This window comes from Notothenia coriiceps, unplaced genomic scaffold, assembly GCF_000735185.1.
Source record: "Notothenia coriiceps isolate Sejong01 unplaced genomic scaffold, NC01 NC01_scaffold00034824, whole genome shotgun sequence".
Lineage (NCBI taxonomy): Eukaryota > Metazoa > Chordata > Actinopteri > Perciformes > Nototheniidae > Notothenia > Notothenia coriiceps.
Genome location: NW_011367525.1, coordinates 204,449 through 216,527, shown reverse-complemented (window position 1 = coordinate 216,527; position 12,079 = coordinate 204,449). Strand labels below are relative to the sequence as shown.

The window sequence follows — 12,079 nt, the reverse complement described above, 5'->3', positions numbered from 1 at the left end:
ACTAATTTGCTCCACGCTAAAACCTTGCACATGAAGCATGTGAATATATGTCTATTTATGCATCTATTTGTCACGATCTGTCTATTGTTTTAGTTTGTCTATCTCCGTTTCCTGTTTTAGTTTGAAAAGTGTTCCCCCTCCCGTCTCGTTGGTTTTAATAGTCCTGTGTGTATTTAGTTTTCTGTTTTCCTGTTAGTCTGTGGCCGTTTCTCGATCGCGAGGATGCTTGCTTGGTAGCATATGTCTTCCGAGTCACTTGCTTCTGAAGCTAGGCAAGAATCCTTCCTGGCATTCGGAAAACGAAGAGTGGAACAGGATAGCAAGTGTGCAGGTGTGCGTCATATGAGAGGCCCCGCCTTACATTTTCCGCCACAGATTTGGGGAAATTGGCCGTGCGCAAAGCATTGTGGGGATTTTAAGGACGCAAAGTCTACCCATGTGCAGCCTCGAAATTACCCCCAAACCAAGGACGCGGCCTCGGTGGAATTCCAAGTATGCTGGAGATTGGAACAGTCCTTCGGCGGCACTCGATGACGTAGCATCCTTGAAATATTGGCTTGGAAGCCAGTTTCCTCGAGATTGAGAAACGGCCAGTGTTTCTCAAAGTGTTGTCTACCACTGGTGGTCCGTGAGTGCCCCCTAGTGGTAACATTTCACATTTTAAATTAATTAATTAAAGTTTTCAACACTCTCGCAGGAATATCTCCGCAATGGAGCGAGCTTAAGTTTCATCGATTGCATGATATAGCCCGGCGCAACACCTTTTTCACACATGTTGCCACTTGTTTGTACCATTTTCAGGCGATTTGTAATCTGTTCTAGAAAAACTGTGTTTTTTATTTTATTTCAAGAAGCGTATAAAACAAACAATGGATGTCTTTTATGAACATTTATCCATGCTGAAAGTAGATTTAGATGTGTTAGGAGTGAGATAGAGATTATTATCTAATATATGCATCCAATGAAGCATTGCATGAAGTCTGTTGATGATCAGAGGCTGTTGTTGGGGGGTTGCATAAACGTTTTTTTATTTTAGTTTTGTAGGCAGACCATGCAGGCCTGCCAAATGGTCACCAAGGCTCATGTTTTAATAGCATTTTTACAAAAAAAGCCCAGACGAGCCTAACATGTGAAAAAATGGCTTAGACCTCAGAGAGCTAAACCTGGGCCTGCGACCATAGTTTTACTGTATTTTGTTTTGAAAATCCACAGTGGATGTTTGTGTCGTACTACATGCGGTGTATTTTGCATATCTCTCAGTAGCCAACGATCTGTGAGTCTGTTGGCTCGGACATAAACTCCGCAATAAAGGTAGTCTACATTTCATAAGAGTTGTAAAACCTGTGAGCATTTTAAATCGCATTTGAACAAAAGGCTTAAATACTCTGTAGTTGTATTTGTTGATTTATTGTGTGAACGAGACGGTGTAGAGAAGGTTAAGCTGTCATTATTAGGCTGTTATGTAGTGTTGGAGTGGTAAGCAGGCCTATTGTTTTGGGATATTTGTTAGGTGGTCCGTGAGTGTTTTTTTATTGGTTAAGTGGTCCTTGGTATGAAAAAGTTTGAGAAACACTGCGCTAGTGGATTGTCAACGGGGGAGCCTCGCTGCGGGGAAATTATACAGATGGCTAGTCCGCCCCTGAAAAATGTCTAAATACCCGTTATTAATAATAATAATGTTAAAAAAATTGATTTTATTTTGTAATCATCTCGCGACCCCCACTCGTGAAAACCTTTGGGAACCCCTGTTCTAGAGTATAGCTAAAATAACATTTATATACATTTACCATCAGATTATACCCTATCTTTTTTGAACTCAGTGCCAAACAAAGTATCTCTCTTCGTCATGTTTAAATATCATTGCTGTATGAAAATGTAAACCTGTTCTTTGTTATTTAAATGCTTGGATTATCAGCTTTATAAAAACATTTAACTTGTTATTTTCTAACAGTTCTTGTGCCACATTACTGATACAAGCGTTAAGTTGCCATTTAATTTTGTCGTTTGTTCTAAGAACATTTGCTGAATCATTCTTCCATTCTCATTAACATTTAATGAAAAACTGGGACAAACTATTTTTCATCAGAGGTAAATATATCTACAGTAGCAGGTTTGGTATGGACATCTCTAGCAACAGGTGTTTTTATTTTGTGGCGTAGTAGCGCAGTATCACAATAAATGTATTCACAAAGCCTTTTCTAAAAAACTAAAGAAACACCGAACTTTGAGATGGAACAAAGCCTTTTGATGATGGGAGTACAAATTATTGTCTACCATTTCCCTGACCTGTCTGCATGAACCATGGTGAAATCCATCAACGTCCTATGCTTCATGAAAATCTTATCAATTTCTAACAATAGCTGAGGACAAGCACATTGAATCTGTGGCCAGGCAGAGAAAGTTAACTTCCTCTACTCTATCATTCTATCCGAACATTCCCTATGTTGCCTTCATTGGATCTCATTTTTCAAAATCTCTTAGTGCTTCATCTCTCATTTCCCACATTTCTATTTTCTCTCTGTTGCTCCGTCTACCTCAGTTCATCCTCCTCTTTCTCTCTCTTCTCCCCTCTTCCTTCCTCTCTCTGTGTGAATACATATGCTCTAAAATAGCCTTCCATATCTAATGGCTTCATAATTTAGCAGGGCCATTTAGCCTGTGTGTGTCTAATTCTGAGGCGCGGTGTGGGTCAGCCCAGAATGGAACAGGAGTAATGGCCGAGCAGATGGAGATCCATCCCGGCCGTAATGATGTAATTAACGCTGCGGAGAGCTCCCTCGCCGTCATGCATGGGAAAGCCTCCACATGGTAAGATGATGTTAATTAAAGTCCACACACATGAACATACATGCATGTGCCCGGGCATGAAAAAGTAATGCAAAAGCAGGTATCTTGTGGAATGTTTTTGCTTGAAAATGAAATGAAATTGTGCATTTAGAGGCAATTGTTCACTTGTGATATGAAGTTAAAGGAGTCTGGTGTTATAGCAACTGGTCATCAATGTAAATAAGCAAGTACACACACAATCTTCCACCAAACATTTAATTACCCTCCGACTACTTTCCACATAGCGCTGGAGGCCATATCACACACGCCCTCTCACACTGGCAACACCAGGGCCTCCACTTGTCACTAGCCTCATGCTGCAGCTAATCCTATCAGTGTATTAATTACTAATGATGAGCCGATGGAGCGAAACCCCCACTTGCTCGCAAGCTAACGCCCAAGTAGACTTAATGAAATGCCAGCGCTGGGCTGATGAAGGGGCTCCGACCCTACTTAAATTGCATTAGCCCAGAGACAGAGCGAACTTTGGAGGCAATTAACTGGACTGCTAGAACAGAGAGAAAGATAGCGGGAGAGAAGGATGGGAGGCAGAACGTTAACACGGAAGGAGAGATAAAGGTGGAGTTGTGAAGAATGGAAAGAGCAAAGGATTATAGGAGAATGGACACTGAACAGAATGTTAAAGAGAAAACGGAAAAGCAGGGAAATAAGGTAGACAAAGAGAGGACACAAGTTCAATCGAACTGTTCAAATTAACAGACTAAGTGAAGTTAAAAAGAAGGTTGGTTTCCCCTCCTCTACTTAGGAATCTCTAGCTAATTTTGGCAAGGGCAGACGTTTTTCACCTCAAATCAACAAAGCTGCGTCAATAACAAGCACTACCTTGGCTCTTAAAACGTTACTTTATTTAAAAGCCTAACTACTGATAATGTGTGCTTTCCCTCGTTACAAGTGGATTAGATGACAAGGATTAAATATATCTCAATCTCATTGTGCACGATGCAAACTAATTAGCAAGAATAACAGAGCAATTTCAGAAAAAATAACCTTGGTTGTCAAGAAGGTTTCTCGGGTACGTTTCTTTTTAGAAGTTTTATAATTACAGCAACTTCTTAAGTCATTGTTTTCTTGAAGTCAATTATCCTTGAGTAGTTATATGAGCACTCTGGGGAGTGATCACTACTTCCTGTCAACAGCTCTTATCAAGTAACTTTCAATAATAGCAAACTAATATCTACCAACGTTAAAAGTAATCACACACTACACTCAATGCAAACAAGGCACAAGCTAGATTAGTTGCCTAGCATCAAATGTTCCAAACATAGCAGGAAATCATGCGGCAAAAATACTATCTCATTTAGCTAGTAATCCATTAACTCTTTCAGAGTCAAATATCCTACTTGTGTATATTCAGAAAGTAATAAAAAAAGGAATTTGATTAAAAAAAAAAGTCAAGAGTACAAAGAGAATTCTGTTTCAAAGATATGAAAGTGACCAAAATAAGAAATTAACCAAAGTTGAAGACATTAGACAACTGTATATAGTGACAATAAGGACACAAAAGGAAAGGACAGAGGTAACACGACATTCTGTCAGTGGCTGCGGCCAGAGCATTCATTAGAGATGGCCCCCGGAGAACAGATCCAAACAGCAGCTATATCTAATTTAGATTGACCATATTTGAGATACCTGGCTCTGCTATTACAGGAATACAAATTAGTGCCAAAAAGAAACATTTTCATCTTTGTTTCAACAGTTCAACTGGTGTTTAGACATCAAGAGATCTTTAAAGCATCTTCTTCAGTATATATGCATCTTGATAATTAGCGAAAACAGTATCTCCATGCCACATTAGATAGGAGAACTTCTACTGTAACTTCCATGAAAAGGTTACAGAGTTGTTAGAGAAAATGGAGAGGAGGAAATTAACTGCCGGAATTCCCTAAAAATCAATATGCATGGGCAAATAAGTGAAATAGTGGATAAATAAAAGGTGCTATGTACAGATGTGAGACTTGGGGCAAATGGCTCTTCACACCAGATACTAACCACGCTTCAAAGTTCACAACAACTTGAGTGTCGGTGCATGTTGGTGGTGTACAGTATGTGTGTAAAGGGCAAAACTCATGTCTCTTTCCTAAGTATTTCCACCATAACTATTTCATGTAATTCGACCAAACATCAAACATATTTTGGCTCTTGAGTGACTTGGGTCTCTTCCAAAACTTAAATCATTCCATCTGGCTGAGCTAAGTTCTTCTCCAAAATTAAAAGGAGTAAAGCTTAATTTGAATTGAGCGTTTATCATTCATTTCAGCACTCGCACTAATTTCTTCCTAACTGATGTCACCCAGAATCAAATGTATTTCCATTATGTCCATTGGGGCCTTAAACCCAACCAATCGAGCCAATTAAGAGGGCACCACTCAAAGCTGAACAGGTGAGCACTTGCCGCTCGATGAACTTAGCAGTCAATTGTCTAAAATTGAAGAAATAAATATCGCTTTATTTTCTCTTTCCTTTTGTTTTCCTTCTTATTAAGTCTTAAAAGCGTCTTAAAAGCAGCCGTGAGAACAACTCAACACTTTGTTCTGTTCTCAAGGCTTCATTGAAATTGGCTGTTTTCCCATTAAATCCCCTGGCTGGTGTCTTGTCACAAAACATATTGACTGATATCCCTCGCTGCTAGCTTGAAGTGAGAGCCCAAAGTGTCCTTGGCCATCAAATAAAGTGTTCTTTATACACCCCCTGTATTGATTGTGTTCCAGAAACTTCAATAACCTTCACAAGTTCTGACAGAGCTCCAGCCACAACTACTCCCAAAGTACACCACTACCGCTAACCAGTGGGGGTTCCCACCTGGAGTGCAGCACATCTAGTCAATCTTTTGAAGGATATCTTGTTGTCGCAGGAAAGGAAGATGCGCCTGCTTGTTCGCACAAACCCATTTCATTTCTCTCTGTGTCCTTGCAGTGTCCCTACCATGCGTGTTTGATGTGAAAACAATTCGAGGTGTATTCATTGTTTAAAACAAAAGGGACTAGAAATAAAAGACGACTTTGAATAGTGTTTATATGGATACACTCCTATAAAATATGTGAAATGCATAGAATGATATATATACACATTGGGGCAAAAAAGTATTTAGTCAGCCACCAATTGTGCAAGTTTTCCCACTTAAAAAGATGAGAGAGGCCTGTAATTTTCATCCTAGGTATACCTCAACTATGAGAGACAAAATGAGAAAAAAGAAAAAAATCCAGAAAATCACATTGTCTGATTTTCAAAGAATTTATTTGCAAATTATGGTGGAAAATAAGTATTTGGTCAATAACAAAAGTTCATCTCAATACTTTGTTATATACCCTTTGTTGGCAATGACAGAGGTCAAACGTTTTCTGTAAGTCTTCACAAGGTTTTCACACACTGTTGCTGGTAGTTTGGCCCATTCCTCCATGCAGATCCCCTCTAGAGCAGTGATGTTTTGGGGCTGTCGCTGGGAAACAGACTTTCAACTCCCTCCAAATATTTTCTATGGGGTTGAGATCTGGAGACTTGCTAGGCCACTCCAGGACCTTGAAATGCTTCTTACGAAAGCCAATCCTTCGTTGCCCGGGCGGTGTGTTTGGGATCATTGTCATGCTGAAAGACCCAGCCAGGTTTCATCTTCAATGCCCTTGCTGATGGAAGGAGGTTGTCACTCAAAATCTCACGATACATGGCCCCATTCATTCTTTCCTTTACACGGATCAGTCGTCCTGGTCCCTTTGCAGAAAAACAGCCCCAAAGCATGATGTTTCCACCCCCATGTTTCACAGTAGGTATGGTGTTCTTTGGATGCAACTCAGCATTCTTTCTCCTCCAAACACGTCTAGTTGAGTTTTTACCAAAAAGTTCTATTTTGGTTTCATCTGACCATATGACATTCTCCCAATCCTCTTCTGGATCATCTAAATGCTCTCTAGCAAACTTCAGACGGGCCTGGACATGTACTGGCTTAAGCAGGGGGACACGTCTGGCACTGCAGGATTTGAGTCCCTGGCGGCGTAGTGTGTTACTGATGGTAGCCTTTGTTACTTTGGTCCCAGCTCTCTGCAGGTCATTGACTAGGTCCCCCCGTGTGGTTCTGGGATTTTTGCTCACCGTTCTTGTGATCATTTTGACCCCACGGGGTGAGATCTTGCGTGGAGCCCCAGATCGAGGGAGATTATCAGTGGTCTTGTATGTCTTCCATTTTCTAATAATTGCTCCCACAGTTGATTTCTTCACACCAAGCTGCTTACCTATTGCAGATTCAGTCTTCCCAGCCTGGTGCAGGTCTACAATTTTGTTTCTGGTGTCCTTTGACAGCTCTTTGGTCTTGGCCATAGTGGAGTTTGGAGTGTGACTGTTTAAGGTTGTGGACAGGTGTCTTTTATACTGATAACGAGTTCAAACAGGTGCCATTAATACAGTTAACAAGTTGAGGACAGAGGAGGCTCTTAAAGAAGACGTTACAGGTCTGTGAGAGCCAGAAATCTTGTTTGTTTGTAGGTGACCAAATACTTATTTTCCAGCATAATTTGCAAATAAATTCTTTAAAAATCAGACAATGTGATTTTCTGGATTTTTTTTTTCTCATTTTGTCTCTCATAGTTGAGGTATACCTAGGATGAAAATTACAGGCCTCTCTCATCTTTTTTAGGTGGGAGAACTTGCACAATTGGTGGCTGACTAAGTACTTTTTTGCCCCACTGTATATACAGCCCTGGCAATATTACTTTTCACATTTAATTGGTTTACATTATAAGTCAGTCAATTTCTCAGGGATGTTGCAGAGATAGACTGTAGTGAATAGCCTCTATCTACATCATTATTTTAATTGCAACTATAAAGTAATAAGGCATGGTTTTAAGTGAAATATGATCACTTAATATTTTATATTTGCTATCAAAACAGCACTTAGTGTGAGAGTATGTTGCATCACTCCTAGTAACAGATTAGTGAATTATCTGGCAAAACATGTCAAACTAAATAAAAATGCACAGACCAGAAGCCTCTTAAGATATATCCTAAGTTTATAATGTTGCACTGAACACGACATTATTGTGTACCCTTTCACAGCACAGAGTCATAAAGTGTGTCAACAAGTCAAGAAAATGATGGCAGAAACATGAGCCGTTGATTAAGTCTCCAGTTTCTTAGCGATGTAGTTAGTATATTTTAGATGGGGGGTTGGGCAGAGAGAGAAGAGACGGTAGACTTCAGCCCGCTCCGGCGATATGTAAATACGACAGCGCTTTGGAGGACAAAATAAATGTGACACATTGATTAAAATGTTGGGCGAGAACAACGTAGCAATGTCTCTGCTTCATATCTAATTAAAAGAGATCATTGTCTTCTGGCTGCTCTCTGGCAGTTCAATTCACCTCCTTTTCACTCTGTCGATGAGCCGATAGAAGGCAGTGCATATTTAAGACACTCGTTTATTTATATACTTTTTAGTGCCCCCATAATACCCCTCTTTTGCTGTGATTAATCTATGGCAATGAAATGACTCATTTATGAAGTCAAAATTAGACTTTTTTCTGAATAAAAAAAAACAGAAGGAGGAGAAAGGATCAGCAATACATATATAGGAAATATGAGATGTTTCTGCTCAGAATGGATGAAAGCAATGTTTTAAAGCTCTCACAGAGGCAGGACAAATCACAGTACCGTAGAGAGAGGTCTTTTCTGTTAAGAGCCAATCGTACTCAATGACAATCTCATCAAAGTTTGCTTTTTCAAATTGTACTCTTCATTTCGAGCCAAATCATGTCACATTTTCTATCTTTTGCTACAGAATAAAAAGTAAATGTTTGATTCCTCAGCTGAAGTTTCAATGATCTAGAAATCTCTTCTTTGTCACAAGGCAGATAGTCAGTGTCTATCCATATTTTTGAATTCAGACACACAGTTTCTTGTCTTCAGAGAAAGCCACTCATTAAAAGTGTGATTTGGTCCATTTTGCCCATCAGTTTGTTAACGAAGTGGACGCGGCCACTGTTTCGCCCCTAAAAGTGCTAAGGCAGATAGTCAGTGTCTATCCATATTTTTGAATTCAGACACACAGTTTCTTGTCTTCAGAGAAAGCCACTCATTAAAAGTGTGATTTGCACTCTGGTCACACGCTCGCAGCAGACAGCGGACATGGCAAGCAGTCACCCGGCCACAAATCCTTGCAGAATGCGCAAATGCCGAGCTAATTAACAAACTCACGCCTCAAACCGAGTGGTCGGCGAGGTCAAAGGGTGACGGACGTCAGTGGTCACACACACTCATATAGACACTAATATACATTAAGTAACACTCCCACTGGCTGGTCTTAATAAAGATTTCATGGAGATGTTTATGAACTGTGATCTTTGATGAACTATGTTATCCAATTACCTGAAAACGCATTGTGACTTCTGCCTTGTTCAAGATTGAAAGGAAACTTGTGGATTTTCTTGGCTTGGCACCAAATGTTGTTTTGATCTAATATTTACATGAACTTAAACTTGCTATGCTGACAGACTGTCAGGTGCTACAGTACTGAGGAAGGAGAAGCAAATTAATCATTATGGATCAAATCCAGTCACTGGGATTTCTTTGATATAACAAAGCTTTGAGGAAGATGAAGATGATGGGAAATGCACTCATGGATAGAGGTAGAGAGTTGCAAAAGCATGCAGTGGTGAACACTAAGAACTGTTCATTCAAAATGTGTGGGAATAACCAATAGATATCCACACATTCTATAGAAAGCTGTTTGAAATGTATGAAGTAGCCTCACAACACTGTTTACAGGATATTGATCCTCAGATCCTTCAGTCCTTTATGTTTTCGATCAATAACTCCACACTGAAGCACCCTCAGCATTTGTGAATGAGGATTAGAACCATTACATGATTCTTGACTTTCAAAAGTTTGTTTACCTACTCCCCATTCTAAGCGTACTGGGCCTGAGTCACACATTGATGAACGGCATTTCTCTGCCAAGGCCTTGTAACCGGGTGCACCCTGTGTCTCTGTCGGCTCTTGCATCTGTCTGCTGGTATGTCATGTGGAAAGCTCAACCTGGTATCTCCACCTCTCAAAGTGGGAAAAAAACACCAAGAGGTTTCTGTACATGTCAAAGATGGATATGCAACAAGTTAGAGGTGCAAGACAGACAGGGATTCAACTATACAAGGGAAAAAAAGATACTTCTTTTACATTTTCTGTATCACTCTCAGATTGCATATTTCCCATGCATTATTAAAGCACTGTTACAGTAGCCATTGAAGAGCTAAAGATATGATGAGTGATTTACACAATTTGCCACTGTGGGAGCCGTAGGAGTTTAATTTCTCTCATTGCCGATATGTGACTCTCCAGAACAGAGTGGGCAAAACGAAGGGGGAAAAAGGGTGTGTGCAAGAAAAAGAGGGTAAGATAATGAGATGAAGAAGGAAATTACAAGGAGCAAGAAGGGTTATGCACAAGGTATCGGGAGATTGAGAGACTGTAATACAGAGGCAGGAGCATCGATGCTGAAGGAAGGGAAATGGAACTGGAGAGTGGGAGAGAAAGGCGAAAGAACAAGCAAGAGATGAGAGAAACGGCAAGGGAGGGCGGGATGGACGAGGGGCTTTCATATTGATACAATCGGTCAGGAAATAATAACACGAGTGAGTGAATAAGAAAACCTCATTTCACATAATGAGTATTCTAATCAAGAGATTACATTATCTCACATCGGGCGAGTGAAGCCCCTGGCAACAGGGTGTTGGCAGCGATCGCATGCTGGGGAATGGCCTAATGCCTTCTATAGCTGCTCCCGTACAGCAGAGCTATTCAAGTACATGCCTATGCATGTTCACACCTTCAGAAACATACATGCATACACCTCAACACTTGCCAGAAGGAAAAAACTCAAGTTATTTAAATCAGACGAGCCGTTGTGCGCTAGTTAGAAATAGATCTGATTTAACTAGGCAACAGCATTCTGTCATTGAATTTGTTTTGATTAGTAAAAACACTAGTCTGTGCAGAGAAAGAAGGGCTAAAGAACACATTTGATTTGTGATCTTGCCCTCAAAAACTATGGTGACATTCAAAACATTTATATCAGCACCTTAAAATAAATTACAAGTTGAAACTATCTTGTTTATTTAAACAATCTCTTAGTCATGGATGGACTAGAAATGCCAGTTCAAATGAAGAAAGAAGCACCTCCTCTGCTTGTTAAAACGTGGTTATATACATGAGAATTGCATAGAAAAATGTGATAAATAAAAAATTACAACTCCCAGTGAAGAAGCATTAGGGAAAAGGCGTTTGCACAGACAACGATCGCTTTGAGAGCAACAACTGCCACAGATTCTCCTCTGAGATTCAGCATAGGTCAACCGAACAGCTGCTCAACCCCTCAGTCAATCAAATGGGAGCAGGGAGCAAGAACCCGGCATAAATACACGCCAATTAAAGAGCCTCAAATTAATCCAAGCAATCAAGCTTTCCCTGTCTATTGCTGTTGCTACTTCTTACTCCAGAGTGAATGCCATTTATCACATCAATGCCAGTTCCTACACTGATTCATTTACTTTATTTTTTATTTTATTCATTTTATGAGTAAAGGTGAATTAAATCAATGTTTTGGGACAAAGGCCGGATGGAAAATGAATCAAGGATGAACAAATCACCATGGCAGTGGATGAATATAAAACCCTGTTGGTATGCCAGCCAGCGGAGGCCAAACAAACAACCATGTTCAGCGCTACAACCTTCATGTGCTTGAATTATTATATGAACACTTAACCCTCCGGTATCACTGTGGACGTTTTTGTCCATATGGGTCATTTTTCACTTTTCATTTTGCAATAACTTTGGTTGTGTTGTTGCAAATGGCCTAATTTTTTTGTAACAAGGCTATTTTCTCGATCTATTTTGGAATTCCAATTTTAATTTTTCAAATCGGTCTTTAATTCACTGTGTAACAAATCGACTAGGTAAATGTGTCATTTGAGACAAAAATGTCCACTGCAAAATACTTTGATAAAAAGATTATATTAAAAGGTTTTTTTCACAACTTCTTTTGGGTTCAATCTTTAAAGCAACTTCCGCTCTAATAGAAAATACCAAAAATGTAATAATTTTCAGGATTTTAACCCTTTAAATGCCATTTTGAAAACATGCACAAAAAAGTTACATATATGTCATTCGGGACAAAAATGTCCACTTCCAAAAACTGCTCTAAAATGACAACAGATTAATATTTTTTAAACTTTTTGGAGTTAAATCTTTCAAT

The 12,079-nt window shown here is 39.7% G+C and overlaps 1 protein-coding gene across 1 annotated transcript in view; it reads right to left on the bottom strand.

The window, feature by feature from the left end:
* Positions 1-12,079, bottom strand: part of exoc4 (exocyst complex component 4) — a 99,264-nt gene that overhangs the window by 77,042 nt on the left and 10,143 nt on the right. The gene's annotated exons all lie outside the window — the stretch shown is intronic.